At 37.8% G+C, this 14,582-nt stretch overlaps 1 protein-coding gene across 1 annotated transcript in view; it reads right to left on the reverse strand.

Moving 5' to 3' along the window:
- LOC306871384 (spectrin beta chain, non-erythrocytic 1-like) overlaps nt 1–14,582 on the reverse strand; it is an 82,391-nt gene that overhangs the window by 23,261 nt on the left and 44,548 nt on the right. The gene's annotated exons all lie outside the window — the stretch shown is intronic.

The following is a 14,582-nucleotide window of genomic DNA, read 5'->3' on the forward strand; positions in this document are numbered from 1 at the left end:
TAAGTCCAAGCCCAACAAATTTGAACAGATCAACATTCATAAACCGCGAAAGCCTGTGAATGCATCTAAAAAATTATCTAAAATTACACATGTAAAAAACATGAGGCTCTCTAAAAACAAGACTCCATAAATTGTTCTGCTACACACACCGTCAGGACCTGTATTTTACAACTCTGCATAAAATGAACATTCATGAATGACATGCAGTGACCGAGGACTGACTGTAACTCTAAACTCTATTAAAGCAACTCAATTACTGCAGTGCACTGACAGCTTGACTGATGGCTGCCCACATTAATCACCACAGACCTCACTCACAGCCAGCCAATTACATGACGGAAGGGGTGGGACTCCCCAGCAAAAAGCACTGTGCGATGCATACCATTAAAAAAAAAAAGATTGCTCATAAGATTGATCGATGAATGAAGACGGACAGAGAGAGAAAGACCAAGACGGGGAGGAAAAGAACAGGAATGCTTGATATGACTGCAGACAGATGAGTAAAGAACGGTGCAGTATTAGCATCGCTGGAACTCATGAGAAAGCATATGGGGCTGGCCATTAAGAGGCTCAACCCACTGCTGTCATCTGAATGACCTTTACTGAGGAAGAGCAAGCTGTTCATCACAAACACTACTACATGCTGCCCCTCACTACCACCTATATTCAGAAAGACTGAGTGAGGGCTGCGCGCTGTGTCGCGTGCACTAATAAGAGAAGTTAATTCCTGTAACAAGTTTAAATGAAGCATGGTAATTAATTGCTGATAAGAAAAATGTAATGAGCACAAAACACCTCAGTCATTAAACAAACACGCTCCTCGTAAATGCTGAAAACAAGCACACAAAATAATGCACAATAGCAGTGAGAGGCAACACAAGGTCAGCCTCAGAACCATCTGGTCACAGATCTTCTCTCACGCACAAGCACACACACACACACACGGCCTTCCATTAGGGCTGAGCTTGTTATTTCACAGGGAATTGGATCAAACAGTACCAAACAGAAACACCTGTACATCTATGACTGAAAACCTAAAAGTAATTGACTTTCACACTGCTAAAAAAGTAGTTAAAAAGCAAAGGACACATGATCTGACAAGTGTGTTTGTGTGTGTCTGCAGAGGCCTGATCCTGGTCAGACAGTGGTCACATTCAAATAAGTGAATCTCACAAGATCATGCAGGTCACAAATTACTTTTAGAAATTAGTTTTGCAAATAAATATTAATTTCTTGACAAAACTACAATTTCATAAATATATTTTTAATAATATTATACAAAAAAATAAAATTATACTTTGAAATAGATGAGCTGGGCCAAATAGTAAAAAAAAGCAACCAAAAAGTGCATGTAAACACCTTTGAAACAGTTCACACCCAGATGGATTGACAAATAGGTTAAGAGGAAGCCGAGAGTGTAATCTAGCTTTAATCTTGCCCAGTGATTCTCAACTGGTGGTTTGGGGGATAAACAAGCTATGAGTACAAAACCATATAGGCTAGTGGCCAACATGGACATGCTGTGTGACATTCCCTCATCCTCATCACCCATGAACAAAACTATGCAGCGTCAACCCAGACTACATCACACACTAGCTACATCTGGTACTTAGCCTAGCTGAGTGTGTGCCTTTGTGTATGTCTATATATATATATATCCTGTGTTTCAGCATTTTGTTAATAATAATAATAATAATAATAATAATATACTTACAATTCTAAAGTCACAATATGAATTGTGGTTCGTTTTGCATAGATATTAAATACCCCAGTTTTTATTAATAAAGAGTTTGAAACTAAGCTTTGTCATCATAATTACAGCATTAATACATATTATTAGGCTATATTTGGGGTGTTATTTGTTGTGTGAGAAAATTTTTAAAAACCTGTTATTTCAGGGTTTTGATGGGTTTCACAAATCCAGACAGAGTACAGGTTAGAATTATATTAGTTGCATTACATGAGGCAGTAGTAATCCTGATCTACAGTCAAAAGAATTTAGAATAGAGAACAGGGCTTGGTCCTTTTGCTTCCATTGATATGATCACACTCTCACTCGCCTACAAATTTGTTCAGGGAAATGCTCCACACACCAGCGGAGGAAACCTGTTCTGCCTGTCACCGTCACTGAGAGGAGGGGACAGTGCTTTCAAGCACACAAACACTCTTATATGCATATAATCGCAGAAAATGCTCCACTTTACTGGTTTGGATGCAGAGATCTAAACTAGCGCGAGCAGGGCTGGAGTAGGGGTGACTGATTAGACGTCTCGACAATCAGTTAATCTCGACAAGTTTGTTAAAACATCTATTACTCTGCAAAAGTAAGCAGTTAAATTCCAGCATATTTTTGAGTTTTTCCTTGTTGGGAATTGCTGGCTGTTCATAAGTTCAAGAAAAACAATGTACACCTGTGGATATAGTGCACAGTATTGAATAACAATGTTTTAATTACATATGAAAATCTATTAAAATGTGAACAATTTGTGTGATCAAATATTGGAATGCCATTTCAGAATATAACTGTCAGTAGTAACTCACACACCCACACACTACCTGAGGTGTCCAGGGTCATTGTGCTTTAGGAGAATAAATATTTAGCATTTACCAAATAAAAGTAATTTGTGTGTTGACCAAACAGGCCCAAAACTGCAGTGAAGGGTCAGTGTGTGTATGTGTGTGTGTTATCAGAGTTGTGGTGTTCTGGTACTTTAGCCTTGATCCGTTTAGAAATGAGGAGACCTTGAGCATTCCACACCGAAGAGGAGGAGGACACACACACACACACACACACACACACACACACACACAAAGGAAGCAGAAGGGAGTCAGAGGACTCTAACCTACTTTACAATGCAAATAGGAATGAGGGGGTACAGCAGTCATTTGACCATTAAGATGGACAGTCAATATGAACAGATAATCAGTACATACCTGCTATTCAAATTGATTCACACACATGCATGTGTCTACTTCCCACATTCCACACTAATAGACCTAATAGTTACAGAAAAGGCCAGCGTACACATATGATCTTCATTACACAATGCACAATCTCGTATTTTATATTAGGAGGAGGCAATGAGATGTGATCTGACACCTTCTGGGTGGTTCCTCCAGCCTGTGCTGAAGGTCAGGACCATTTTACTACATCTTTACCTAGACATTTGTCAGCCCACATGGTTTTGAAGAGCCTTTCAGTACAGTCACAGAGTTAAGGATTACATGTGACTGATGATCTGTGTCCACTGTTTGGAGCAGCTCACGGTCATTGACGATAATGATGCATTTCACTTTGTTTCCTAAAGTCTATACTGAGATCTTTCGTTTTTCTGAGACTTTAAGGGACAGTTGATGTTACTGTGAAATAAGTGGCAATTCCTGTTAAAATGGGGTGCTTACTCTTACTTGTGTATATATATATATATACACACATACAAAACAAGCAAAATATTGTTTTAAGATGTTTTTAGTGTAAATGTTTCTTGTAAATGTCAACAGCTGATCTTCACTGCTGACTAATCCATCAATTACAGATTAACCTGAAAACACAGACACGAAGCTAAAGCTGCATCTTCATGAGCTTCCAGTCGGTAAATGAAAAAAAGAAGCACAAATGAGATTATTGGCAGATAGGAAAACCATCGACCAATCGCACACTAACTCCACACAAGCTTTGCATACATCCACCAAGCCTTCAGAATAAACACACAGTCTAGAAAATGGTACTTCCAACACCCACAAAGAGAGCTAAAAATAGCCTTGATGTAAAGGAGGGTGTATAAGCATGAGTGTCAATGTGAATGACATCTATGTGAATTGTCAGTACACATTCACCATCACCACCACATCTCGACGCGTAGCATACTGAGTAGGGTTGCGCGATAATGCCAATTGTCATATCGTCCTATCGTCAGCCTGTAAGATCGCCGATACACGATAGTATCGGGGGGAGGGGCAAATGTTTGATTATGTATTTGTTTGCTTATTTATAAGATCATTTATTTACTTATTAGTCTACTTTTTTTTTATTTACACTTTTATTTAAATATTAACGTAATTATTAATTATCACGCGGAATGACACATGGGAAAGGAGTACAGTCTATCATTCTGACAAGGAGGATGGAGTTGGTGGGAAAGAAAAATGCCACATCGCCTATTTGGCAATATTTCGGGTTTACACCAGATGAAAAAGGTGAGCCCGCTGATGTCACGCAGGCAGTTTGCAGACTTTGCTCGAAGGTTGTGCCGGTAAAAGAATCACAAACCACAAACATGTACGTACATTTGCGTGGCCACCACCCTGCTGAGGCTGCTAAACTGGCGCCAAGAGAAGGCGCGATTAGCAAAGATCGAAGTCAGCCATCAATCATCGAAGCTTTTGCAAAAAGCACAAAGTACAAAAGAAACAGTGAAAGGTGGGCTCAGTGCACTGCAGCTGTATCGAAGTACATTGCGAAGGAAATGGTCTCCTATCATACAGTCGAGAAAGCAAGCTTTAAAGACCTGCTCCAAACCTTTGATAAACAGTACGAGCTGCCGGGGCGCAAGTACTTCACCGAAACAGCTATCCCAAACTTGTACAATGAAACTAGGGACATCATTGCTAAAGATCTGAAAGCTGCTAACTTTGTTGCTTTGACCACAGACATGTGGTCAAGCATAAACATGACCCCCTATATGTCTGTGACAGTCCATTATATTTCGGAGGATTGGAAGCTAGAAGCAAAATGCCTGGAAACAACATTTATTCCGGAGAATCACACTGCAGAGGTACTGGCTGAGGCGCTGTCAGATGCCATGCATGACTGGGACATAGAACAGAGTAAAATTTCATGCATTACAACTGACAACGGGGCCAATATTGTTGCGGCCATACGAGGGCTCGGATGGCCATGGCTGAACTGTTTTGGCCATAACTTGAATGTGGCAGTGAATTATTCACTACAAAAGGAGAAAACAAAAACTCTTGGAATCTGTCGCAATATTAACGCGGCATTTTCTCACAGCTGGAAGAGGCGACGAGAGCTCCGCAAGGCGCAGGAACAGCTAAATTTACCTCAACATATGCTGATAACGGTACATAAATTATTATATTTTATTTGCTTAATATTTATCTTGTGGCACAACCAGCTTAGTGAAAAATAAGAAAAATTACATTTTGTAAATCAAATATAATATTATTTAATTTAAATGATCACAACATTAACGATCGACGCATAATTGTCATTTAATATGTTGTTATTGTAGGATTGTACAACTCGTTGGGGATCAACATATGCCATGTTAGTAAAAATTCTGGAACAGCTTCCTGCCATCAAAAGGGTTTTTGCTGATGACAAGAGCCGTCGAACACTCCCAAACGTGACCTGGCAGGACATTGCTGTACTAGAGGCTGTCAGGGATGGGTTGAAGCCTGTCGCAGAATTTACTGATATATTATCAGCTGAAAATTACGTGACAGTCTCATCTCTGCTGCCCATGCTGCAGCTAACAAAGGATATCCTGAAGGAGGAGGAGACTGATGTGGAGATGACGGCAGGAATTAAACGGAGGATTTTGGAGAAAATCGACTCGAAATATGACGACAGTACCCTCCAACTAATGCGCAAAGCTACCCTCCTTGACCCACGCTATAAGGGCGACCACATCGATGCCGCACAACTTGATGTGATCAAATCACAGCTTGAGGTTGAGATGGTGGCATACTGGAATGAAAAAAATATGCCACCTGTACCCATCAGAGTGGAGGAGGAAGAAGAAAAAGATGCGGCAGGTACGTCATCAGGTGAGAAACAGCCGGCTAAGAGGATCAAGACACTGGGTCGTCTTCTTGGCAGAGCAAAGCCGTCTATGTCCACATCCACACCTGTAGACCAGCGAGCAAAATCTGAAATCACGTCTTACTTACAAGAGGAAGTAATTGATGGTGATGACAAGCCACTGGACTGGTGGAAAGAAAATAGATGCCGTTTTCCTTTAATGGCAAACCTGGCAAAAAAAATACCTGTGTGTTACCGCAACTAGCACCCCTTCAGAGCGTGTGTTTAGCGCAGCCGGCAACATAATTACTCCCCTTCGCAGCCTACTCAAACCAGAAAAAGTTAACCAGCTTGTTTTTTTGGCAAAAAATCTGTAGACGGAAGCATTACCCTTGCATCATAAACAGTCATATTGTTTTAAATCTGTAAGCAATGTAACTAAGATTGCATTATTTTAGTTCTTGGTTATTTTATTTTTTATTAATTTTTTTGCTTTTTGTTTATTGAAACGTGTTTGGCTACTAGCGACAAGATAAACACTCTTTTATGTTAAATATGTTAAACAAGTTGGAGTTTGAAATAAACCTACTTTTCATTTTCATAGCCGACTGACTATTGTGCATTTATTCTGAATACGCATCATACATTTGCGGCTTGCAAGGAATGCATATGACGATTTTTAAAAGAGAATCACTCCTCTTTGAAAACGTATTACAAGCGACTTTAAATTTCCTTCATTCACAAATTATGTCAAGCCTGCTTGTTATAAAGAGACATCATTCTTGTACAGCTGTTATTTTAGCCATGTTAAAAAAAACGGCAAAACGGCATTATTTTCGTTTTGTTTTAGTTGCATAAAGTGTAAACAACAACAAAAATAACATAACTATACAATAACAAAAATTTGATATTACATAATTTTGTATATTAACACTGATAAATTTATGTAAGATTTTTTTAATGGTGTCTGGTGGGTGAAGGTTACGCGACGATGACAGTGAGAAACTATGCAAGGGCCAATGAATTGTACTTTGATAATAATAATAATTGCATAATAATAAAATAATTAAATAAAAACAACAACTAGAAAATAAGCCGTATTATCGTCATTTGTTTTAGCTATCGTCCATATGACTGACTATCGTCGATAGACGATAGTATCGTCAATCGGCACAACCCTAATACTGAGGTGTCCGTTTCTGATCTGAACCACATTAAACATCTTTTAACCAGATCACAGCACAGATACACACACACACACACACACTTAAAACATCACTTCGGCACAGACAAACAACTCTGTCCTCATTACTCCACTGGTGTCACTAGTGCTGATGTCAGTCTCAGACAAACCTTTCTAAAATAAAAATGTCACATGGATCTGTACATTTCATCACTAATGAAATGAACTAACTAACAGAATAAGCTCATGTTCATTAACTTTAATGGCAATATTTCCAGTACAGAAAAAGAGTTACCATAGAAACATAAAGGTCACTTCAATATGGCAACAAAAGTATGTGGACATTAACAACGTCCTTTGAAGGTTAATGTCTAGCTAGTTACCAATTATGTACACAAGAGAGAGAGAGAGAGAGAGATAGAGAGAGAAAGAGACAGAGACAGAGAGAGAGAGAGAGAGAATAAACATTGAGGAAACACTGGTATAACGCTAGGAAAGTGATGAGAAACCATTAAGTGAATCATTTAACAGTAAGCATACAAGGTGATAGAAGGACAAAATTAATTTCTTAAAGAGAAAATTAAAATTCTGTCATTAATTATTCACCTTCATGTCGTTCCAAACCCATAAGACCTTCGTTCATCTTCGGAACACAAATATAAGATATTTCTGATGAAATCTGAGAGCTCTCTGACCCTGCATAGACAGCAACACAACTACGAGAATACTTTTTGTGCGCAAACAAAACAAAACAAAAATAACAAATTTATTCAACATTTCTTCTCCCCGAGCTACTATCTTCCGCAATTTTGGAGAGTACCACGACGCATGTGCGCGTTTTCCCCAGAACATAAACAACGCCGATTACGTTAGGTACGACAATGTTACAATATTGTTATTTTTGTTTCCTTTGCGCACAAAAAGTATTTTCATAGCATTGCAAAACTGAATTTGAGCCACTGATGCGACATGGACTGTTTTACCGATGTCCTTGCTACGTTTCTGGGTCTGGGAACATTGCAGTTGTGTTGCTGTCTATGCAGGGTCAGAGAGCTCTCAAATTCCATCAAAAATATCTTAATTTGGGTTCCGAAGATGAACGAAGGTCTTACGGGTTAGTAATTAATGACAGAATTTTAATTTTTTGGTGAGCTAACCCTTTAATACTGCATGCACACACAATATTTAGAATACAGAACGTCTTAATTAGGGCTGGGTATCGAGTTCGATACTTTTTAGGCACCGACCGAATTGCCTCGATACCACCGAGTATCGAAAAACGTCTTGTCGTTCGGTACCAAATTTCGATACCTAAGGGGTTAATCTCATCACCGTCAGTGACCCAATAATCCTGCAGCACTAGGTGTGTTTGACAAGAAGCGGCGCGGCGCTGATAGATCAGTGTTTGACATCCACGAGAGCGTTTCGAAAGCGCACGGAGCAGTCTGCTCTCTATATCGTGCAGTTTCGCTTACTACACACAGACTGAAGCTCGCGTGACGCTCGCCGTGATTTCAGCGTCTGCCGCCTAACTAAATGAGGACATAAACACATGAACAACATCTCCAGAACTGCTGCGAGAGTCAATTAATGAGCATTTTACCGTTTGATTCGAGTAAAACTTGCGTCATATCATATACACAGAACTGTAAAGGTATTCCCGGAAACCCGTCAAAATAAAAGTTCGGTTTCACTTGGAAGACACTGCGGCAGAAATATTAATATTGTTCAGCGGACAGTACATACTGCTACTACTAGGCTACTATTAAAATTATTAAAACTTTATTATTATTTTTTTTTAGAAATTATCACACAACAGTTATTCCATTTTTTTATTTTAATAGTAAACCCCCTTTGTTTGCCAAAATAAATAAACTTTGATTTTCAATAATTTAAAGAAATTAAATTAATGTTTTATGTAGAGATCGACCGATATATCGATTTACCGATATTTTTCCCAATATTTAAGCATTTTTCCATAATCGAATATCGGTTTTGTAATATCGGATTCCCCGATAAACACCGCCATCTTGTGGACGTTTTCAGAATTGCGCGCAGGATCGCAATTGCAGCGCATCTGAGGGGAGACGAGACAGCAACGGCGTGCAGGTACTTGATTTGCTGTAGTTAGTAAACTATTTAATATTACAGGCATTAATGCACAAATTAGATGTATTACATAAATGCCTGATATATAGTTTAAATGCAACTTGGCTCTAAGAAATATGATAAATAAGATACTCTGTCAAGCCCTGTCCCTATAAAGATAGGCTATAACTTTGCCTGAAATAACACAGCCATGAATTAGCACATGGTGGAAATAAAAGCGCTGAATTTAATTCTCTCTGTGGTCTATTAGTCTCGTGAAGTCGGAGTCACATAGATAATCCGTCAAGTCCTCTCCCAATAAAGACGTAACTTTGCATGAATTAAATAATACAGCCATGAATGATTGCATGTTGGAAAGAAAAGCATTGAATGTAATTCTCTCTCCGTTGTCTATATGCTCATCATTAGTCTCGTGAAGCCGCTTTCATATTGCAGTTCACTCAGCGGGTTGATGCTCAAGAAATGCTCAGCTCGGCCACTGCATGTAACTTTTAACAAGATTCACTTTTTTGAAGCACCCTAAATTGTATTAACACTTACTATATAACCATTATTTCGTTTATAAACATCTAAATTAATACAACTCTATGGAAATTAATTATTTATTATCTCCGCGATCGATCGCAGTTTGAGTAGCCTATAGTTCTGTGTAAAGGCATATAAACCGCACTGTCAGCAGCATAATTTAGAGCATGCCAGTTGAGAAATGCAATAAAATACAATGCTTGTTATATTCCAATATTCCAGAGAATATTATTCCGTGAATTAACATTATCCAGTGAATTATTCTTCACTCTTTATCCTATTAAACAGCTTATAAACCTACTAAAACTGTTGTTAAAAATGAAGTTGATATGACTCCTTTCCTTTATTTTCTCCATTTGAAAACATTAGACTTTCTATGTTCATTTTGCTTACTGCTAATATTAGTGTTGCTGCTAAAGCTTTTTATAAATAAAATGTTTTTTATTGTTGTAATACGAAGATTAAATTGAACATGACAGGGCTCTAGACTGCGACCAAAATGGTAATTGTTTGCGAGTTAAAATTTGACGTGGTCGCATTTGTAGGAGTGCCAGGTCTGCGCTGCTCCAAAGCGTCTGCTTCATACAGCGCGCGCTGCCAGCCGCAGCACATTATAGCAGGAGACAGATTTCACTGATCACGTGAAGAGCGGTGCTTTCAGCGCGAGCGCTTAGTGGGTAGAGCCTGGTTTATACTCGCCGCGTCAGCACGAGCGTGAAGGTGCGCGTCGCGGATGGAGCGCAATGGATGGATTTGTTTTCAAACTAAAGTAAAAGACCGCTTCTTAAACCAGAGAAGGTGAACGTGGTGGTATTCTTGTAGAAAACATGCAAGTCCTGTCAGCTACAGCCAGTTTAGTTTTACTTTTCTTTTTGTTTTCGTTTTGAGAAGCTTGTTATCTTTGCTGTTTACCTCAGGTTATGCTATGGAGGCTTTCCTTAATTAAAAAAATATATATGTTATTATTTATTTGCTTCCTCAGAGTTTGCTAAACATTCTGTAATATACTAGGTATATAGTACAGCATGTGATGTGTCCTATGCCATGCCTCGTCTTATTCGTTTTTGTTGATAAATGTTATGTAAGAGTTTGTCATTGTCAACGTACTGTTTTATTGTTGTTGCGCTTTTTAATTAAGAATAACAATGAATCCATCTTTTGTTTTAGTCTTAAAAAGTTAAAGGTGTATAGATATAAGCAAAACAGACAATGATCTGTTCTTGTAAAATGTGACACCAAGATCGCAAATTTGAAAGTAAAAAGCGCACGAAAAAAGGAATTCCTGTTCACAAAATTTAAATCACAAATAATACAGATGAAAAAGAACGAGTTGAATGTTGAAAACTTTCGTTACCATATAACTATAAACTATGATAAAAGTTCATCAGCATGCATTGATTAATCAAATGTTGTAGCAAAAACAAAAAACAAATTGCAACCAAATGATGTGCTCGTGCGCAAAAGTGAGATCAGTGGGAAGAATGAGTCTAGAGCCCTGCATGAAAGACTGCTAATTCTCAAAACATGTTGTGTTAAGATGACTGAAAGGAGGAAAAACCAAAGTGAAGTATGGACTTACTTCATGCAGTCATTTATTTACTTTATAACAGTAAATAAATATCGGTTCTGCATATCGGTTATCGGGCACATAGACATGCAAATAATTGGTATCGGTAATAAAAAATCAATATCGGTCGATCACTAGTTTTATGTCTTCATTTGAAAACCAGATACAGAACACAGAATTTCTGAGGAAAATAAAACCTTTCATAAGGCTATTTTAAGAATAAATTTAAATAAACTAAGTTGTTTTTATGCATTCAAATAATTAGACATACTACACCAGAATTTAATAACAATAAAACATAGGGTGAAAGAAAATAAAACACCCACTTATGAATGTGGATGAAGATTTTGAATTTCTTGAAGTCTTTAACAACCTAGAAATGATGATGTGTTTTAAAATGAACACGCACTAATGTAAACGTAGCCTAACAGATGTGTAAACTGAAAACAATTTGAACTTTATTAAAATTATTTATTTATTGTGTTGGATATATTTTGTTCCTTTGTGCAGTGGCTCAGGAGATGAGGCTTTGAGTCTGTATAAATATCAACATTAAAAAATAGTTTTTTGAGATAATGTAATCTTATTAAAACTGATTTCATAAAACTGGTATCGAAAAAAGTATCGTTCAGGAACCGGTATCGAAATTTTTTGAACGATACCAAGCCCTAGTCTTAATAAATAAGTCTACATTCATAAAACACACACACACGTTTGTTTTTGTGAAAAGTGGGGACATTCCATAGGCGTAATGGTTTTTATACTGTACAGATTGTATGTGCTATTGCCCTACACCTAAACTTAGTCCTCACAGGAGACTGTGCATTTCAACTTTCCCCAAAAAAACCTCACTCTGTATGATTTATAAGTGTTTTGAAAAGTGGGGACACGGGTCAATGTCCTGAAAAGTCACCTTGACCTTGTAATACCTATGTCATACCTATGTCATTATACAAATTTATGTCCTCATTTGTCCACAAAAACACGCGCACACACACACACACACACACACACACACATTACTGTCTATTATACACACAACCTTTTGGTTTGTGTTCAGAATGGCACTTTCGTCTATCTGCTGCGAATGTACTGTAAATGTTCTAAAAACCACAGGAGTCCATTTCTGCTGAATGTGAGCATAAATGAGATATACATTTTCTATGCTTGCAGTATATCAGTCTGGTTTAGTTTACCAAATCATTTGTCAGCAGCAGTGTTTTACTTCTGCAATTAAGTACACTTATGCTCATATGAGCTACAAATCATATCTGACTCCATACACCAGATCACCTTTTCATATGCATACTCGGGCACAGTTTGGAAAACAGCATTCACATCACCAAAACAAACCAAACTCTGATTCTTTTAGTGTTCTGGTTCGTTTGACATCGGAGTCATTTTTTAGTCAACTGCACTACACTGGTCACATTGTATGCTTGTTTTTGCATGCAGCCCAGTGTTATATTATCATTATTTTATCTATCTCATCACATTCAAATCAGCCTGCCAACTCACAACTTGAGTAAAATATCACTTCTGCTAGTGTTTCCTGTTGCAGGAAAGACTGGAAGACACTAAAGTCAGAAAAACCATTTCTGTATTGACAACTCTCAGAAGGACTGGCATGGTAATGTACATGATACATGTTTGGTCTTGGTGGAATAGATCTGCTATGCTGTTACTGCAGCATCATATACAGTCATCTTAAAAAAAAAAAAAAGTTTGAACATTAACAGTCTTTCATGTAAAATTTAATCTTCATATTACAACAATAAAAACATTTTATTTATAAAAAAGCATCAGCGGCAACACTGATTTTAACAAGCAAAATAAATGTAGTGTCTCATTTTCAAATGGAGAAAATAAAAGGACAGGAGTCATATCAACTTAATTTTAAACTACAGTTTTAGGTTTATAAGCTGTTATAGGCTAAAGAGTGAAGAATATTCACTGGATAATGTTAATTCACTGAATAATATTCTCTGGAATATTGAAATACAACAAATAAAACATCGTATTTTATTGCATTTCTGGTATATCAGAATTATTAATGTTTTTTTTTTCATTCTAGATTATGAAATGCCTGCTGACAGTGCGGTTTTATCTATGCATTCACACAGAACTATACTCAAACTGTGATCGCTCGCGGAGATAATCGCGGATATGAAAGCGGCTTCACGAGAATAATGATGAGCATAGACAACAGAGAGAGAATTAAATTCAGTGCTTTTATTTCCAACATGCGCTCATGTATGGCTGTATTATTTAATTCATGCAAAGTTACGTCTTTATTTGGAGAGGCCTTGACGGATTAGCCTACGTGACTCAGTGAGTTTGTCTCTATTTCTTAGAGCCAAGCTGTATAAACTGCATATCAGGCATTTATGTAATACATCTAATTTGTGCATTAATGGCTGTTATGTTAAATAAAGTTAACTACAGCAAATCAAGCACCTGTGCACGCTGTTGTTGTTGTCTCGTCTCCCCTCAGACGCGCTGCAATGACGATCCTGTGCGCAATTCTCAAAACACCCACAAGATGGTGGTGTTTATTGGTGAATCCGATATTACAAAACCGATATCCGATTATAGTAAAATGCGTAAATATCGGGAAAATATCGGTAAATCGATATATCAATCGAACAGTTTAGGTCTTTAGGACATGCTTCTGTATGGGAATGTTCTCCTGCTTTGGGGGGAACCTGAGAAAATGTACTAAACTCTTCATGTATTCGTGTGAATCTATAACTGAGTGTGTGCAAATTCCACAGTAGGTTGATCGTGTTGTGACAGAGTTGCCTCCCGAGGTGATGTTCAGGAGAAACAGAGCGTGAGACGGGGCAATAGAGAGACAGCACAGCCACATATCTGTTGACATGGAGCTCAAAACTTAAAAAACCCCCTCTGATACTGAGCTAGTGTTAAATGTAAACACTGGACAAGTTAACTGCTCTAATCCTCCTCTTGCATTCTCCCTCTTTCATAATCACATTGAAATGTCCTGATATTTTGTTGATGCTCCAAACTTGTGATACTTCTGTCTTGTGATCCAAATCTTGTGGTAACTGACATTTGTTTTGATCGTGTCTGTGTGTAATATCAGGTTAGCACAAACTGTTGTGCACCACACTACTGTAAGTAGCTCAGGTATGTCTGAAAGCTGATGCAAGTTTGGAGTTTTTCCGCATTGGCTAGTGCAATGTTGACAGCACACTGGCAGAGGTATTAAAATGTGTACACAACATATTTATCTGCAAACACATGCATACACATATGCATAACCCTACACCCCCCTCTACTGGGTAATGCAGTCATGTTTTGAGAAAACAATACCAGAGATCTTGCAAGATCACTGTGCAAACAATAACTGGAATGCATTAGCTCTGATGTACTAAAGATAAACTCTCAAATATCTGCATGTTTTCATTCTG

This window comes from Barbus barbus, assembly GCF_936440315.1.
Source record: "Barbus barbus genome assembly, chromosome: 6".
Taxonomy (NCBI): domain Eukaryota; kingdom Metazoa; phylum Chordata; class Actinopteri; order Cypriniformes; family Cyprinidae; genus Barbus; species Barbus barbus.